Here is a 17,667-nt window from a genome sequence, read left to right on the forward strand (position 1 = left end):
GTTGAGAGATTCCTTTCTTACCATTCCTGTGCATATTGACACATAAGTGGAGAATTGGTTTGCCTTTTTTTCATACATGTATACAATATATTGTAATCAATCTTCCTTTATTACTTTCCCCCAATTTTTTCAACGGGTTTCCTTGCTCTGTCAGAATTTTTGCAATCAAACTAGCTATTTCAATATTTACCCACTACTTTTATTTTACCCACCCTTCTCCATTTATACTTACGTAGTCCTTTAGTCAAATTCCTGCTGTATATTTATCCATATAGGCCTAAACATGAATATATACTCCTTTTAGTTTTTGATTCCGCGTATGAATGAAGACCTAATTTTTGTGAAATTAGTTTTTTGGGTTCTATGAGATGTTCTCAAATTGCCTCCCATTTTGTTCCATTTTTAATTTGTATGGCTCTGTAATATTGCAGCTATACAGACATTATATTAAGCTCATGAACAGTCTTTATAAAAATAAGAAGTCATGTTTATGTCTACTCTTCCTACACATTACTTTCTATAACTAGGGCAAATTCTGAAGTCGATAGATCATATTGACTTAACTGTTTCAATTTTCCTTGGTATTGAAATTGGTTTCAGCATTTTAGTGTAATGAGATTTACTAATTTTGTTTGCATAATTATCATTTTGTAATGATTAAACAATTTATTAGCATTTATGAATAGTACCATGGGATTTAATTGTGATATTCCTATACATATATACATTGAACTTTGAATGAGTTTCTCTTGTCCTATTCCTTTTTAACCCATTTGTCCATACAGCATTTAATAGGTTTCGGCAGACTCTCTCCATATATAGGTGAGTGTCTGTATGAAACATCATCTTCCTCATACCTGGTTTCCATCTCCCTCTCTCACTTATTTAATCAGCAGGTTTCCCTTTGTTGTGTTTTTGTTTCACTTTGTTTTGTTTTTTTATTACACATCTCCCATTTTTACTATTATTTATTATCATTACTTTAGATCTAGTTTCCACATGAATGGAAACCTGTGCTATTTGACATCTTGAGCTTGGTTTATGTCAGTCAACATGATGATCCCAGTTGCATTCATTTGCCTAGAGACAATGATATTTGACTCTTCTTCATGTGAATCAAACTCCATTGCTTGTAAGTATTACATTTTTTCCTTTTGCCAATCCTAGCACTTGAACTCAAGGCCTGAGCACTGTCCTTGGGATTTCTCAGGGCTAGGATATTACCACTTCTGGCTTTTTCGGGCTTTTGTGTTGGTAGTACCAAGGAATGTAACACTGGGCTTCGTGCATACTAGGCAGGCACACTACCCCTAGGCTATCCTCTGGGCCCGAGTGTTACATTTTCTTTATGCATTCATTGGTTGTTGTTTACCTTGGCTGAGGCACAGCCTAACTGTTGGGAAGAGCACTACAATAAAAATGGGTATTATAAATGTTTAACTGTTTTAACAACTTACATTTCTCCAGATGTTTGTCCAAAGGTCATATAGCAGCATCTGAGTTTTATGTCTAATCAATCCTTTGACTCTATATGCAAAGGTCACACAGCAGGATTTTAAGGTTGTTCTATTTTAGCCTATCCCAAGTGCCCCTAAATAGGAGAATTTTAGGTCAAACCCTAGAGTTTGTTCTCTTGGCTTGCTTGCTGGTACTCAGCCACTTAAACCATACTCCAGCGTGGCTTGTTGCTGGTCACTTTGGAAGATGAAGTACCATGGTCTTTCCTCCAGGGCTGGGGGGGAACTGTCATCTATCAAGTTTCACTCTACTGATTAGCTAGTGTTAATGGAACTAGCCAACATAAATAAATAAATATATATGTATAAATACATTTATGTATATACACACATATATACTGATACATACACATATATACATACACACTTATATATGAGTTTGTGTATATATAGTCATATATATATTTACATACAGGTATGTATATATTTATAGCATCCTATATGTATGTGATTTCCACAGTGGACACACGAAATTACATGCCCACCCACTGTAGTGTATTGTATAAAGGATATTTTCCCCATGTCTACTCTCACAACCTCATCATCAGCATTTGTTGTTTCCTTTTATAATAATTGCTATTCTCACTGTGGTGAGATTGCAGTCTCAGGGTCACTTTGCAAATGAGGTGGAAACTGTTTGTACTTCTGCAACCTGAAGAAGTCATTTGCTAATTTATTAATTGGTTTTTGTTTGTAGAATTGTGTATTCTTCATATTAACCCTTATGTGTTTTATAGAGGACCAAGATTTTCTCCTATTGTGTAAATTGTTGCATGAATTTATGGTGTCATTTGATGTGTAGAGACTTTTTAATTGATTGGAATCCTATTTGTCAACTAATTCTTGTTCTTATTTTCTTGAGTCCTATCCAGGAGATAATTTCCTGTCTCTCTTGTTCACTGCCACCCTGTGTTGTTCTGTAGTGATGTCAAAGTTTCAAATCTTAATATAAATAGCTTTGATCCATTTTGAGTTGATTTTTGAACTGTATAGAGAGACTATGATTGTAGGTTCACTCTTCTACATGTAGATAAGCAGTTGTTCAAAATTGTTAAACCATACTTTTGATTCCTTTTTCCAATAATTGTATGAGGATGGCTGTGTGCATTTAATTTTGAGTCTTCGTTTTCTTAGTTTTCTAAGGACCATGTTGTTTTTATCCATGTAGCTTTACAATCTTTTAAAGTCTGGTAGTATAAAACCTTTAGTGTTTTGATCTTTTTACCCAGGATTATTTTTACTACCTGGGATATTTTATGTTTCCCTATGAATTTAATGATTTATTGCTATGATGATTTCAGGAAAAAAATCACTGTGAAGTTTGGGTGAAATTTTGCAGAGATGTGAAGATTACTTTCAGAAAGGTTTAAAACTGAAATTAGTAAATAATTAACATGAAATAATGATACATGTTAAGGCTTTACTGTAACTATCCCTTAATTATAATGATGAAGTACTATTAATATAAATTCCGACAATTCAGTTTTCCATGTTTTAATGTCTTTATCCATTTTTTGAAGGATTGATAGAGTACGCCCCTCTAGTTATTATTTAGGGTTCCTGCTAGGTATTGTTTTAATAAAGGCTGGTATTAATTGAAGAGCTTAATTTTTAGTGTATATTTACTACATAAAGCAGTATATCCATAATATTTGCCATGTGTATACACTGCATTTTAATAGGAAGAATCTCATCCTATTTCTCTTTCCATCTCCCATTCCTCTGTTCATTAACAGCCTTTTTATTTACTATAGTTTGATTATATTTAGACTCCATGTTGGTGTTTCTGTGTATATGTGTGTGTACAGACATATATATATATATATATATATATATATATATATATATATATACATGTACTGGTATGCCTTTAAATTTTGGATTCCAGCAATAATTGAAAATGTGATATTTTCTTTTTGAGCTTGGTTCATCTCAATCACATGACCATCTCCAGGACTGTCCACTTTACTGTAAATCACAGGATGTTAGGGTTTTTTTAAAAAAAAATAACTGAGGATTTACGGAAGACGGCATGGAACTGAGGACCCAGACATTAACCCACAGACCTATGGTCACCTAATCTTTGATAAGGGAGCCAAAAAAATAAAATGGAAGAAAGAAAGCCTCTTCAACAAATGTTGCTGGCAGAACTGGTTCAGCACCTGCAGAAAACTAAAGTTGGATCCTTCTTTCTCACCTTGCACTAGGATTAATTCCAAATGGACCAAAGACCTCGAAGTAAAAGCTGATACACTGAAAACTTTATAAGAAGGAATTGGAGATACTCTAGGTCTCCTTGGCACAGGTTGAAACTTTCTTAATAAGGACCAAGAAACACTGGATAATTGGGACTGCATTAAACTGCAGAACTTCTGTATGGCAAAGGACATAGCTAGCAAATTAACTAGAAAGGCTACAGAGTGGGAGAAGATCTTCACTAACCATAGAATAGACAAAGGCCTCATATCTAAAATATATGAACAGCTCAAAAAATTGAATCACTCCAAAAGTAATCTCCAAAGAAAAAACCATCCCATTAAAAGATGGGCCAAAGACTTAAAGAGAGACTTCTCTGAAGAAGAAATAAGAATGGCCTATAGACACATGAAGAAATGCTCGACATCTCTAGTCATAAAAGAAATGCAGATCAAAACAACTCTAAGATTCCACCTCACTCCAGTTAAAATGGCCAGGATCAAAAAATCTATTACCAGCAGGTGCTGGAGGGGATATGGACAAGGAGGGATCATTACTACACTATTGGTGGAGTACAAACTCGTTCAACCACTATGGAAAGCAAGGCAGTCCCTCAAAAGACTAAATATAGGACTCCCCTATGACCCAGCAATTCCACTACTTGCCATTTACCCAATCATACAAAAACAAGGACATACTAAATCCACCAGCACAACAATGTTCATTGCAGCACTATTTACCATAACAAAGATATGGAACCAATCCAGATGTCCCTCAGTTGATGAGTGGATCAAGAAGATGTGGTATTTGTACACAATGGAATTCTATGCTGCAGTCAGAAAGAATGACACCGCCCATTTGTAAGGAAATGGAAAACTTTGGAAGAAACCATATTAAGTGAAGTAAGCCAGACTCAAAGGAACACAGGCTCAATGATTTCCCTCATTTGTCATAATCAATAGAAACCTTGGGCTCTCCTAGCAGAGATTCACAATAGAACCAAATCTAGATTCATAAGGGCCATATAGTATGACGCTAAATGTAAGGACGTCCAGGATAAAGAAACAAAAGCCAATAATGAGTGATTGCTGTCCTTAACGTACCATGTTATCTCTCATCTCTTTTACTGTCCCTTGGTTATCTCAAAATATTACAATATTTCACCTTGTTATCTGATATATTTTATATATGCTTCATTGCTTATTTGAAATAGGAGAGGGAAGAGGGGAAATCAAGTTGTGCGGTGGGGGGGGGAGTGGAATGGGGACCATGACATGAAAAAGTGTATGAATATATATGAAGTAATGTACTTTCTATCTGGTGAATATAATGTAACTCTTATATTAATTACAATAAAATATATGAGAGAAAAAATAACGGAGTCATATTCCATCATATATATGTACTACAATTCTTTATTTAATCTTTAGTTCCTAGGCACTTTAGCTGAATCCATCATATGCTTGTGGTAATCAAATTGAAATAAACTTGGTATGCATGGGTTTTCCTGTATATTCATTAGATTCCTTGAGATATATCCCCAATAGCAATATGGCAGGGTCCCAAGCTAAATCTATTTGTAGAACCTACATCCTTCACCAGGGTGTTTCAAACCTACACCTAGTATTCTTGAATTAGATGGACCCACGTTTTCTTACTCTCCCTATATCTGGTATTATTCAGCAGCGTTTTCATTAGTAAGATTGTGATACTGTCTCCATTCACAGATACATTCTATTTTTTTTTGCCAGACCTGGGCTTGAGCTCAGGGCCTGAGCACTGTCCTTGGACTTTCTCAAGGCTAGAGCTCTACCACTTGAGCCTCAGCACCACTTCCGGCTTTTTTCTACGTATGTGGTACCGAGGAATCGAACCCGGGTCTTCATGCATGCTAGGCAAGCACTTTAACCACTAGGCCAAACTCCCGGCCCTACACAGATACATTCTATTGCAGTAGTTTTCAACATCTATCATTCTCTTTTCCTCATTTCCTTCTAATCTAATCAAACATTCCCATAACAATGAAGATACTCGTGTATTTTTGTGTATGATCCCATGTATCCTTTTACATATGTTTTTGCACATATGAGAGGAAACATGTGATTTTTCCCTTGTGAACCTGGCCTGAAAACAATATAACTTCATCTTTATGGATGAATAATACATATTATGTAGCTATACCCCATTTATCAATTCATTTGACAGTTTTGGGTCAACTGTTTCCATATGTTGGCTATTTTAAACAGTGCTACAAAGATTGTGTGTTTGCTTGTGCTTCTATCATATCTTGATTTACATTCTTTCAGATACATGACCCAAAATGTTATCACTGTATTGTGTGGTAAATGTATTTTTAGGTTTTTGAGGAACCTCCGTATCAGTTTCCATAGTGCTTGTACTGATTTCTGTTTCCTTACCATTTGTTGTTGTTTGTGTTGTGAGTGATTGCCAATTCTGACTGATGTTGAAGAAGTTCTCACGTTTGGTTTGTATTTCTCTAAGGGCAAGGAATTTTTGAAGACTTCTTCCTGATTGTATTCTTTCAAGATATGTCTCTTCCGTGCGTTTGCCCATTTGTTGGGTTACTGAGTCCCCCTTTGTGGTAATTTTTTTTCATAGAAATCTCCAAGGAGTCATATCCAGGGCATTTTAGCTTTATTTCATTTAATTTTCCTCTGTTACTGTATTCAACCATAACTATGATGTATAGTGTTAAAAATGTTAATTTGCAGTGATTTATTTCTTTTTGAGGGAGGCAGCTCTTGCTTTGTGTCTGGTCCAGATGAGCTTAGTGCACTCACCTTGCTGGGTAGGATAGGTGTGCAACACGGATCCCAGCCATTGTGTCTCCCTTGGAGCTAGGATAACAACAGTTAGTTCAGATGTGCTTTCAAGAACTAGTATTCCTTGGCTGACCTTGAACCACAGTCTCCAGTCTCTGCTTCTCAATAGATATGGTGGCTGTACCCAGCCATATAAATTCTCAATTCTCTGAAATGAGAGCGTGAGCGATTCAACTATTCCTCCCCAAGTCCTCACTATCGCTCTTGCCTAGTGGACCCCAATTGAATATGGGTCAGAAAATATCCAGCATTCTAGTCATTCTATCCAACCGACAGTGGAAGACACAGATCAATGTAATGTATTTATCAGAATACATAATAGGTGATAAGAGGATTCTGAGACTTCTCAACTTGTTACTGACTGTAGGTTGGAGGAGGAAAGAGAAAAACAGAGTACATCAACAACATTAAACTAGAGAAAAGGGGACAATGCTTCAACTGAGTCCCTGTATTCGTAAGGTTAGTCACCAAGAACTTTGTACTTCTCCTTAAGAACCAATCAAGGAAGAGCAAATTTCTATCAGTTCAAGACTTTCCTCCCTTTGTGTTGTGCTTTCTTTTTCATTTGATGCAGTATAATATTTTAGTATTCTTTCCAGATATTCTTTGTATTAATGAAATACCCTGGTTCTCTTCACTAGGTGGGCAATTTTCCTTTTACCTATTCTCAGTAGGGAATTGGAACTAGTATTAACACTTATTTTTAATTAGAGTTTGTAAGAGTTTAGTAAAGCTTTTTATTTCAGAAATCTCTTTTTTGCCAGTCCTGGGATTGACCTCAGGGCTTGAGCACTGTCTTTGGACTTTCTAAAGGCTAGAGCTCTACCACTTAAACCACAGTACCACTCCTGGCTTTTTCTTTTTTTTTTTTTGAAATTATTTTTTGTATTTTTGAAACTCTTTGAAGAGCCAAGTCCTAAATGTAGTAGAAAACCACCTCCCAAAAGTTCAGTCCATTTTAAGATGATGAAGACATATAGATGAGTGACAGTTTGAGATGTCCTCCATATACCGTATGCAATTACAATGAAACCCAACATGATTTTTATTCATAATTCTGATGTGTTGAAATCAGAAGGAATGCCTAAGTAAAAGTCTTTGGCTTAACTCACTGTAGTGACATTAATACAGAATGGACATGTTGGATCAAAGATAAGAGGCTAATGGGGAACCCCTGGAATGCTTCAATATCTCTTATAACTGGATTTGATTTAGCAGGAATAAATTTTTTAAAAAAGAATCCCTTTGTAAAAGAAAGTTTATACAAAAAATTTCTAAAAAACAAAGAACCATAGATATAATGTGTTCAGTACCGGAGAGAGAATGAATCTTAAAAGCTTAGCTCACTTCTGGTTTAATTTTACTAACCTAGGCCACTCTTGAAAAAAAGAGCTTATATGAAGGGCTCTGAAGTATGGCCTTCAAATATATTGGATATTAAGTTTACTAAGTAAATCTATGTCTAGTATATGACATATAGTATGCTACTTGTAATAGGATTATTCTATGTAATTAATCTGGGTTTGGAGGCAAAAATAAAATTTATTTCAATGCAGAACAAATTTTTCATGTTTCTATTAAATGTGTCATCCCAAACAACAATGTAATGGTGTTCTATGACTTGGAAACATAATGTAATTTACAGTATTGCCAAACAGAATTCCACAAAAACTTTATAGCACACCTTATGTGACTAGCTCAAAGTACTTAGTTCAACTAAGTGGTATGGAAGCATTTTGGTAAATATCTGCAAACCAATACAGCAGTGAACAGTTCCTAATACAGAAGTCCATTAAGAAAAGTCAATTTTGTAACATTTTACATAAAAATAAAAGTAAAAAGGGCACTGCTTCATCAGCACATTCTTCACTTCTGTCTGGACGAGAGGCCAAACTTACTGTTCACTCTTCAGGTCATCTTGTTTTCCATTTAGTTCTTGATCAACTTGTTTTATGCATTCTGGTATGCCAGCGTATTCCATGGGAACAAGCTCCACTAGTTTTGCCAAATTAAAAACATATCTAGTTTTTGGCTGAATTTTGAGCTAATAAATGGTTTTGTAACACCCCAATTCTGGATTTTTTCTAGGTATGAACCAAATAATCAAATCCAGGTCTTCATGCATGCTAGGCAAAAGCTCCACCACTAGGCCAGTCTCCCAGACTTTTATTTCAGAAATCATTTTTCAAGTTTGGGTTAACAGAAAAATTCTCCACATTAAATATAGAGGCAAAAGAAAAGGTGAGGTATTCTATGTGTTGAAACTATTTTACTGTAGTGTTCGACTTTGGTCTTATGTCCTTTCCAATTTCAGTCCACTGTCTTTAAGGAGAACTGGTATGCCTTTAATTCTCGAACATTCCATTCCTCATTCTGCAGTGATGTAAAGATGACCAGTGCATTCTGTTTGGGGTTGCCATAGGAGCAACTATATGAGTAGAGTTTGCTCTACAAGGTAAGGGTCTGAGCAAGGGCAGTCTGTCTATCATAGGGTTTGCTCTCTATGACATTGGACTTTCTTCCCATCCTTTCCATAGGGATTAAAGTAAAAAGAATGAGTTTTTTGAGGGAGGGCTTGTTGGATAATGTGAGGAGAAGGGGCTGATTGGAGGGGACTTGGAGGAGTGAGAGCTGACTGGGGATCTCTCTGGTTCTTACATATGAAGGCTTTGCCTTGTAGCTACCTGAATAAAGTGTGTGTGTGTGTGTGTGTGTGTGTGTGTGTGTGTGTGTGTGTGTGTGTGTGTGTGTGTATGGGGACTTGAGACTGGGGCCTGGACACTGTTCCTTAGCTTTTTTTTGTCTCCAACTCCTACCACTCTGCCACTTGAGCTACAACTCCATGTACAACTTTTGCTGGTTAGTGGAGATTAGAGTTCCACGAAGCTTTTTGACGCTTTGAACTTCTTGTCTTCAGATCTCAGCTCCTGAATAGCTGGGATTTCTGATTAGTCAATCACCTAAAGCTCATTTCCTCTAAAGATTTATCTTAACAAACTGGGTTTAGGGGAAGTGATGAACCAAAAGGAATGAAAAGAAAAAGAAAAGAAAGTTCTTAGCCTGAAAGGTAGCAGGAAAATCAGCTATGATTTAAATTTGTGACAGAGTTTGATCCTCCTCTGTGTCTAGCTGTTTACAAACTGAAAGGCTGGAGACAGTTTGAGTCCTTTTGCCTAATTATTTTAGGGTATCTGAAGCTCTTCACAGTTCTGTCACAGCTCCACAGCAGAAGCAGGGCTGGCTACAAGTCTTCTTTCTCTGCCTTGACCTCTTCTGGCTCCCATGGCTAGGGCCTAAGGACTAGGGACTGCAAGCATTGGGAGTTCTGTTTCCTTTCTGTATGAAATGGTATGGCTGGATACAATGTGCTTTACAAGTGTCTGCTCCAGATCTAAAAGTCAGAACCAGTATTTTACCTAAATGCATTTATTTATATATTTTTACAAGAAGAATTTTATTTTCATGTTACTTTTTCTTTTGAAGAGTGTAGGAATGTATTACATGTGTCTGGATACCTTACTGTAAATATCATATTATTATTATTATTGGACAATTTTGAGTATGTGGGTGTGTTTGTGTGTATGTACAGATGTTGTAAATGTGTGGTAACACTGGGGTTTTAATTAGGGGTCTTAAATGCTTTCACAACTTTTTTTCACCCAGGATTAGTGAATTATGACATCTGCTACAGGTCCAATTTCAGCTTTTTTTCATATATATATTTTTTTCATATATTTTTATTGTAATTAATAGAAGGGTTACATTACATTCGCCAGATGGAAGGTGCATTACTTCACATACATTGATACCCTTTCTCAAGTGCAGCTTTTTATCCTTTTAGATAAGTGGAGTCTCCTGGCTGTTTTTTTAGGTTTCTTTGAATTGAGATCCTCAGAACACCTTAGTAGCTAGGATTATAATATCTTTTTATTTCCCATTAACAATTGTATTATCTTAACATGTACCCACTCTGTGAAATATTATAGAATGTACAATATTTCTCATCCTTTTTATTTCTATTATAAAATGTTTCCAAGTAGAAAATCCATAATAACTGTGATATAAACTCTCTTAATACTGGATTTATTTACATCTCTATGTTTTGTGAAACAATGCATTATCTGTAAAGGTGCCTTGTATATCAGTGAAAGTTTGTTGATTCAAAAATTTTTCTTCTCTTGTTCTGTAACAGAACTATGAAAAGTAATTGCAGAATGTACTTTTCCCAGGAATGGTCAACTCTGAAGAATTATAGCTTTCAAGGTTTCATAGGCTATAGATTTTAAAAGGCTCACCACCACCTAAAACAGTTCTGTGTGCATGACTTTCCATAATGTTTGGTATATTAAGTATATTTTCAACACAATCAGTGTGAAATTCTTCTGTGTTTTCCTTCTCTTAGGTGAATGGTTTGTTACCTAGTGATACTATACTGAGATATATCCGGATTACACTGTAGCAGTGTTGACCCTCAACAAATATAATATGTAAGTCATGGGATTCAAAGATGCTTTAAACCATGAGTAAAAGTCCCAAGCTTGGCTGATGAGATTGAGAATATACCTATACTTTCTTTGTTAATAAATGTCAACTCTATGGAAATGATATGTCACACATTCACAAAATAAACACATTTCTTTTTCTTTCTTTCTTTCTCTTTTTCTTTTTGTGGTCTTGGTACTTAAAATTCAGGACATTAGCACTGTCCCTGAGCTCTTTTGCTTGGAGCTAGTTTTCAGATACTTTGTGCCACATCTCCATTTCGGTTTGTGAATTGCAGATGAGAGTCTCAGGGACTGTTGGCTGCGGCTGGCTTCAACCCTGAGCCTCAGCTCTATCTCCTACAGAGGAGAACTACCAGCTTTTGCCAGCACCACCAGGCTTCCTTCTGTTTAAAATACTGCAGTTGAGATGCTGTGATAGGCATGCCTGAGTCCATGTAAACTGGGCTCTGGCAGCAGCTGTTGATCCAGCATGAGCAATTGGTGAGTGGATTTACCTGTCATCTGAAAGTAAAATCATTTTGAAATATGGTACCAAGACAAAGTTGATATTACTGCCCAACCATATCATGTAACTATTATCTGTTTTGAAAATAAATACCAAAGGAAAGAGGTCAAAAGAAACTTTCTCATAGGCTGTTCTAAAGTTAACTATGAGGAGCTAAAAGAGTATCACAGGTCAGGCACTCAAGTCACAATGACTAGTTTGAAGTGAGGAGGAATTCAGATATGAAGTAGCTAAAGGAATCAGGATAAATGTGTCAAAAGCCAGGACTATTTCACCTGAAATACCACCATCATGATGGATAGGAATCTTGCTTCCGCTGTGCAGATCTTTTTCTCCATAAGACAGTCAGGAAAGAAAGCTAGTATTGGTGGAAGCAAGGAGTAAAGGGGAAACAGAATCAAATATTTAGATGATATATCAGCTGGAATTTTTTTATAATGCGTGAAGTGGAAAACAGTGAACACGGATACAAAATTTAAAAGCCATATCAGCTGGAGTTTCTACATAACGAGCGAAAGGGAAAAGAGGAGACCTGGAAGCAGAATTTGGGTAATATATCAGATTCCGCTTCTACATAGCAAGGGAAAGAAAATCTAGGAAACAACAAAACCACAGAAAACATTGGTGTAGGTTCACAAAGAAAGAATTCTTCATCAGTCTTGTCTAAAAGCTTTGTTTTTTAGAGATGAACATTTAGTTAGATCCCAAAGTCTCTCTTTTAGGAAAACACAAGAAATACCCTCTTGAATATGTATATATATATCATATTTATAGTTAGTCTTCAGTGAATTGCAGCTAATTTGTGTGAAAAAGTACATATAGGAAGGGCCAGGTGTATGGCCTAGTAGTAGAGTGCTTGCTTAGCATGCAGGAAGCCCTCAGTTCTATTTCTTGGTAACACATAAGCAGGAAAAGTTGAAAATGGTGCTGTGTTTCAAGTGATATAGCACTAGCCTTGAGAAAGCTCAAGGACAGTGCCCAGGCCCTGAGTTCAGGCTCCAGAATTAGCAAAAATTAAAAAGTATATATAGGATTTTACATAGTATTTGACTGTGCTTAATTTAATGATTCAAAGCAGATCCTATCTCTATCTAGAGAGGTCAGCTATGATAGGTCAAATAATGAACATAGATAGGCATATGTATGAAGATATACAGAGACTAAATAAGTATGTAGGACCGATTTTTTTCTTTGTTTTTATTTTGTAGGATGGGGACTTGAACTCTGAGCCTGTGTGCTATTGTCCCTGAGCTCTTCAGCACAAGGCAGGGGCTATACCACTTGAGCCATAGCACTACTTCTGGGTTTCTGGTGGCTAGCTGGAGATTCCAGTCTCATTGGAAATTACAGTGGCAAGGCTGGCTTTGAAATATGATCCTCAGATTTCAACCTCCTGAGTAGCTAGGACTTTAGTCACTTGATCCCTGCATTATGGAAACTATTTTGAATGTCACAGCGGTGCAGCTCTATCTGCGCCATACTGTCCTTTTAAAGTTGGTGAATGATTGAGACACCAGTGAGGAGATGGGGTTCTTGATGTTGCAGTGAACAGTAAAGAGAACTCTTAGAAAACTCTGATAGGATAGCTTGTTTATAAGACCCTATTCTGAGAGGCTGTACACATTTTGTAGACTGCAATGACAAATGATCACAGAAAAAGTAGCTTCCGCAGTAACAATTTACATCACAACACTGGGGAATATAGGGCTCAAATCAAAGGGCCCACAGCTACTTGGCCCCTACTCAAGGCTGAGGAAAAGGAAGTTCCTTGTAGATCCCTTTTCCCTGTTTTCCTGGTTGTGGACAATTGTCGGGCCCATGATTCCTCCTCTAGATTGCTGCCCTTCTTGGCACATGCCATTCTTATTTTTTCATATATTTTTTATTGTAATTAATAGAAGGGTTACATGATATTTGCCAGATAGATGGTGCATCACTTCACATACATTGATAACCTTTCACATGTCTTGGTCCCCATTTCCCTCCCCCCACCCCCACCCTTCATCTTGTTTCCCTCCCTTCTCTATCCAATTTCAAATAACCAAAAACAAATATATCCGATATATCAGGTAACAAAGTGAGATACTGTAACAATATGAGATAACCAAGGGACAGCAAAAGAGATAAGAGATAACATAGTACCTTAAGAACAATAATCATTCATTATATGGCTTATGTTTCTTTCATTTAGCGTCCTACTCTATGGCCTTTTGTATCAAGGTTTTGCCCTATTGCAAATCTCTGCTAGGACAGCCCAAGGTTTCCACTGATTATGACAAATGAGGGAAATCACTGAGCCTAAGTTCCTTTGAGTCTGGCTTACTTTAGTTAATGTGATTTTTTCTACGTCTTTCCATTTCCTAACAAATGGGGCAATGTCATTCTTTCTGACAGCAGCATAGAATTCCATTGTGTACAAATACCACATTCTTTTGGTACAGTGAATACTTTTTCAAAATCTGAATCCAAGGTTTATGACTCAATGAATAGTTACCTTGGGTAAAGCATTGAAGTCTAGGCTCAAGAATGAACAGTGACTGGGTGTTCCAAAGAAATCATATTCTCAAAGAAATTAGAGAGTGTTTGTGTGAGTGAGTGAGTGTGTGTGTGTGTGTGTGTGTGTGTGTGTGTTTGTATGTGTGTTTGTGTGCTGGTACTCTGGTATTATGACATCTGCCCCTCTGCTCTTGTGCTTAAGTCTGATATTTTCTTTTCAACTCTTCATTTCCGGTCCAATATTTTGTTGCCAATATTTTGAATTGGAAATGTCCTTTCAAAGCCATTTCTACTCTGATTTCCTTCCATTTATTATCATCAGTCCTCTCAGTAAATGTCATTATTGAGTTGAGCAGTGGTTCACCAATCCATTCCTGGCCATGCTGAGGGCACAACAGGGGTTCATGTGATGAGACTGCGTTGCCAAATGCTCGTCTCATCCCATGCAGCTTCATCTAGTACAGGCTTCTGAAGTCAAATCTCAGTACTGCAAAGAGGCCTGGTAGGGATAGCAGACGTGGAGGGGTAGCTCCTGTAGCAGATCCCATGCTTGGCATGGAGAAGTCCATGGTTTCAATACCCAGCATTGTAGATAGAAAATGATAGTTTTCTTTACTTTTTAGACTCAATTTTTGCGTATGTGTTTAATTTCTTCACAGTGTGGACACTTACACCCAGAAGGGAAAGTTGTCCCAGTCCTGGCCGGCCCTGAACATCTGGTGAGTCCCCCGTGTACTTCTCATCACAGTGCTAACCAATATGCAGTGTTGTAACCATAGACAATACCCATGGCAGGCACACAGTGTCAGTACAACCTTGTTTTCAGTTTTGAAAATAAACAGGCCACAATGGAACACACCAATAAACAACTGTTCCTATTCTCTTTGGAAGTCAAGTTGCAGGATCTACGAAGATAAATGAAGATGGTCACAGTGAATATATGAAACTCACACTAATTGAATGGAATGGAATCAGATTTCACATACAAAGTAGCTAATGGAACCTGAATCAGTTCTTTATACCCCACACTTATGTTACCTTGAAAGACTCAGCATCACATCAGATAGAGGTCCTGCAGATCCTTTTATCAATCAGAGAGGTAGGACAGACAGCCACTAATACTGCAACCAAGTAGGGAACAGAGGTGCTACGGAAGCAGAAATGTAGAGGATATGTCATCTTGATTTCCTACATAGCAAGTGAAATGGAAAATAAGGGAAGCCACAAAGCCACAGTCAACACTGTGTAGATTCATAAGGTAAGATCTCTTGGCCAATGTTGCATAAACACTTTGTTTGGCAGAGGTGAACATTTATTACAGTAAGAAGCATTATTTTCCAGGAAAATTCAGGAAGTACTCTCTTGCATATACAATATATAGATAGTTTTTGATGAATTATAGATACTTTGAGAAAAAAGTAGGTATGAGAATTAACATAGTATTTGACTGTGTATAATTTAAAGATAAAGTAGTGATAATAAGGGGAAGGAAACGTATGTCTAGAGAAGTCAGCCATAAGTGTCAGATACTGGAATATAGATAGGTATGTGTATAAAGTTGTACAGAGAGTGTGCATCAAGTTTGTGGGCAGTATTTTGAATGTCACAGTAGTGCACTTTTATCTGTGCCATTCCATCCTTTCACGAGTTGGGTGAATGACTAAGATGAGTGAGGAGAATGGAGTTCCTGTTGTTCTAGTGAGCCATAAAGAGAACTCTTAGAAAAATCTATAATCAGATCACCTCCATGAGACTTTATTCCAAGGGATTGTGTATGTTTTCTAGAGCTCAGTGACAAATCACAATGAAGTAGCTTCTGCACTAACAATGTATTTGAGAGCACTGAGGGGATTCAGTTCTCCAAGGGCCCATGCACACTTGGCTGTGACTCAAGGATGAAGAAAATAATTGAAGCACAAAGTCCCATTTTGTTGTGATAGTTTTCTTGCCCATGGATTCATCCTCTAGTTTTCTGACCTACTTGGCACATGCCATTCTTTCTGTACAGTAAATACTAACATTTTTTGGCCAGTCCTGGGCTTGAGGTCAGGGCCTGAATCCTGTCCTTGGATTTTCTCAAGTCTAGAGCTCTACCACTTGAGCCTCAGCACCATTTCTGGCTTTTTTTTTCTATGTGTGTGGTACTGAGGAATTGAAGCCAGATCTTCATGCATTCTAGGCTAGCACTCCACCACGAGGCCAAATTCCCATCCCAATGCCAATTTTTAACAAATATGAATCCAGGGTTTATGAGTTGATGCGTAGAGTATAGACATCATTTATCTTGGGCGAATCATTAAAGTCTTGGGATCAAGACATGATTTTAATTGCTGAAGTGAAGAGTGACTAGGTGTTCCAAAGAAATCACATACTCAACCAAAGAAATTATGGACTGTGTAACCTATGTGTTTGTGTGTGTATGTGTGTGTGTGTGTGTGTGCATGTGTGTGTGTGTGTGTGATATGTGTATTCACATGAGTATGCATTGGTGTTATGACATGCCCCTCTGCTCTTGTGCTCTAATATAATGCATTATCACTCAAACTCCACATTTGTAGTCCAATGTTTTGGTGCAGGATTGGAAATAGCCATTCAAAGCCATTTCTACTCTGAGTGCCTTCCACTTGCTTTCATCAGATCTTCCAAAAAATGTTATTCAGTGGTTCACCAGTCCATTCCCTGCCATTCTAAGAGAAAACAGAGGTTCACATGATGAGGCAACATTGCCAAAACTCGAATCACTCCTATGCAGCTTTGTCTAACACAAGATTCTGAAGTCAAACCTCAATACTTCAAGGAGGCCTGGCAGGGATAGTAGAGGTGGAGGTGTAGCTCTAATATCAGATCCCATGCTTGGCATGGAGAAGACCATTGTTTCAATACCCAGCAATGTAGATATTTTTCTGTGCTGTTCTGGCTCAATTTTTGTGTATGTGTTTAATTTCTTCGCAGTGTGGAATCTGACGCCCAGAGGGGAAATGTATCCCAGTCCTGGCCGGCCCTCAACATATGGTGAGTCAATGTACTTGTCAACTGAGTGATAAACAATGTAAAGTGTTGTAACCGTAGACAATATATATGACAGTCGATCAGTATCAGTACATCCTTGTTTTAAGTTTTGACATAAATAAGAATAGAAAAGGTCAAAAGACAATTGTTCCTGTTTTCTTTGAAAGTCAAGTAGCAGGATCTATAAAGGGAAATGAAGATGGTCATAGTTCATTTATAAAGCTCACACCAATTGAATGTATTGGAAACAGATTTCACTTAAAAAAAAAAACACTAATGGAACCTGAATCACTTCTTCATACTCCACTCCTCTGTTACCTTGAAAGGCATACTATCACATTGGATGGGAGCCTACAGATCTTTCTATCAATCAAGGAGGCTAGAAAGACAGCCAACAGTAGCACCAGCAAGTGGGAACTGAGGGAGTCATGGAAGCAGCAGTGTAGATGGTATATCAGCTTGATTTCCTGTATAGCAAGTGAAATGGAAAATAAGGAAAGACACAAATCCACAATATATGTCCATAAGGAAAGAATTCTTTGTCAATCATTTTATAAAAGATTTCTTTATCAGAGGTCAACATTTCTTTGGACCAA

General features: G+C 37.1%; 1 long non-coding RNA gene across 2 annotated transcripts; it reads left to right on the forward strand.

Moving 5' to 3' along the window:
• The first annotated feature begins 774 nt into the window (after positions 1-774).
• Positions 775-11,419, forward strand: LOC150040172 (uncharacterized). Of its 2 annotated transcripts, none has more exons than XR_016534042.1 (3): positions 775-1,132; positions 10,959-11,043; positions 11,337-11,419. It is a non-coding gene; the product is annotated as an uncharacterized LOC150040172 (long non-coding RNA). The 2 variants fall into 2 exon arrangements; XR_016534043.1 differs by lacking the exon at positions 775-1,132 and adding an exon at positions 8,969-9,011.
• The last annotated feature ends 6,248 nt before the right edge of the window (positions 11,420-17,667 follow it).

This window comes from Megascapheus bottae, unplaced genomic scaffold (assembly GCF_031878675.1).
Source record: "Megascapheus bottae isolate mThoBot1 unplaced genomic scaffold, mThoBot2.hap1 HAP1_SCAFFOLD_195, whole genome shotgun sequence".
Lineage (NCBI taxonomy): Eukaryota > Metazoa > Chordata > Mammalia > Rodentia > Geomyidae > Megascapheus > Megascapheus bottae.